Source organism: Nannospalax galili, unplaced genomic scaffold (assembly GCF_000622305.1).
Source record: "Nannospalax galili isolate Female #2095 unplaced genomic scaffold, S.galili_v1.0 scaffold469, whole genome shotgun sequence".
Taxonomy (NCBI): domain Eukaryota; kingdom Metazoa; phylum Chordata; class Mammalia; order Rodentia; family Spalacidae; genus Nannospalax; species Nannospalax galili.
Genome location: NW_008359443.1, coordinates 551,811 through 553,820, shown reverse-complemented (window position 1 = coordinate 553,820; position 2,010 = coordinate 551,811). Strand labels below are relative to the sequence as shown.

Here is a 2,010-nt window from a genome sequence, read left to right as displayed (position 1 = left end):
AATATAAAATAAAAAATGAACAAGTTCTTCTCACCAAAAATACCATTCAGCAAGTGAAAAGACAAGTCACATATTCACATTATGTATTAATAATGAGAGATTCATAAATCCTTCAAGTCAGTAAGAAACATTTTTTCCAATATAAGATGGCAAAGCAGGGGAGCTGAACCAGCACGTTACAAAAAGTAGGTAGAAGAAATATGTGTGTCTCCATGTCCAATAATTTCAGTTTATTTGCTTCGGTTTGTTTGAGACGGGGTCTTGTTGTATACATAGCCCAAGTTGACCTCAAACTTATGATTCTCCTGCCTCAACCTCTCAACAGCAATATTTTTGCTTTGTGTTTGTTTCTGGTGCTAGGGATTGAATCCAGGGCCTCATTCATGCTACGCAAGCACTTGAAGACTGACCTACATCCCCATCCCGTGTCCAGTGACTCTTACAGGTATGCTAGGTTAGAGCATATGGCTATAACATTACATAGTAAAAACCTTTAGACTCACACCAGTAAGTGGGGGGTGTGGGGCTTACAGCGACCAGGACTCTTACAGTGGTGTCAGGAGTACTACTGGACAAGCACTGCAGGAAGCTTTCGGGGTTATCTGTTAACCTTGAATACATGAGATTTATTAGTCTAGAATTTTCATTCTGAGAAGCACATACATGTGCACATAAAAACACATACGAGATTATTCATAGCAACATTTTTCCACAGTCAGAACTGCAGGCCACTCAGATGCCCATCAAGACAGTAACCATGATGGTTTGAATGAGAATGTCCCCCAGAGACTCCAAGCATTTGGACATTTTGTCCCCAGTTGGTAGCACCGGTTTGGGAGGTCTTAGAAGGTCATCCTGGGGGAAACACATCATTGGAGGCGGCTTAGAGAGTTAAGCCTTGTGGGATCCCCATTTGTTCTCTGTTTCCTGTACCTGCTTGAAGATGTGAGCCTCTGCTTTCTGCTCCTCCTCCAGCCACCTCTGCCGCCATGTCTTCCCGCCATGACGAACTCCTACGCCTTTGGAACCATAAGCTAAATAAACGCTTCCTTCTATAAACTGCTTTGGTCAGTGCTCCTATCACAGCAACAGAAACTGATACAGTAACAGCTAAGTAAATCATGGTATCATCTGAGAGTCAGGGTTGGAAAGCTGTTTCTCAAAGGACCAAATAGTAAATATATGTATGTATGTCATAATAAATTCCATTACTTTGTATGATGACCTAAAAAATTCATTTAAAAAAGAAATACAAAGGTTCTGGAGAGATGACTGTTCAGTGGTTAAGCGCATATACTGCTCTTGGAAGTTCAGTTCCCAGCACCCATGTAGGGAGGCTCACAACTGCCTAGAGCTCAATTCAGGGGGATCCAACACTTCTGGCCCCCCCAGTCACCTTGACTCATATTCATTCTCTCTCTCTCTCTCTATCTCTCTCTCTCTCTCTCTCTCTCTCACACACACACACACACACACCCTCTTAATCTTTAAAAAACAACAAGAAAGAAAGAAGCCGGTTGTGGTAGCACATGCCTTTAATCCCAGCACTCCAGAGGCAGAAGCAGGCAGATCTCTATGACATGGAGGCCAGCCTGGTCTACACAGTAACTTCCAGGCCAGCTAGGACTACAGGGGACCCTATCTCAAAAAGAAAAAAAAAAAAAAAAAAAACAGGTTGCAAAAATGGCTCAGCAGTTAAGAGCACTGACTGCTCTTGTAGAGGACCTGGGTTCAGTTCTCAATTCCCACCTGTTAGCTAACAACCATCTGTAACTCCAGTTCCATAGATGCACTTGCATGCATGCAGGCAATACACAAATACACATAAAATAAAAATAATAAAATATTGAAAAGATGAAAATTTAGTATGTGAGTGTATGAGACTGTCAAACAACAAAAAGCAATGAAAGCAACACACATGGACACCGATGTGGACATACAAAGCTATGTTTCTTGTGAGAAGAGACACTGTTTGGCTTTTAGGAGAGTCTAGATATTCTGGGCTCTTGG

The 2,010-nt window shown here is 42.0% G+C and overlaps 1 long non-coding RNA gene across 5 annotated transcripts in view; it reads left to right on the top strand.

Moving 5' to 3' along the window:
• The window catches only part of LOC115068468, a 13,391-nt gene that overhangs the window by 1,641 nt on the left and 9,740 nt on the right, over positions 1 to 2,010 (top strand). For all 5 annotated transcript variants that reach the window (XR_003847811.1, XR_003847810.1, XR_003847814.1 and 2 more), the window contains exons 2-3: positions 361 to 445; positions 976 to 1,067. This is a non-coding gene — a long non-coding RNA (uncharacterized LOC115068468). The remainder of the gene's footprint in view (positions 1 to 360; positions 446 to 975; positions 1,068 to 2,010) is intronic.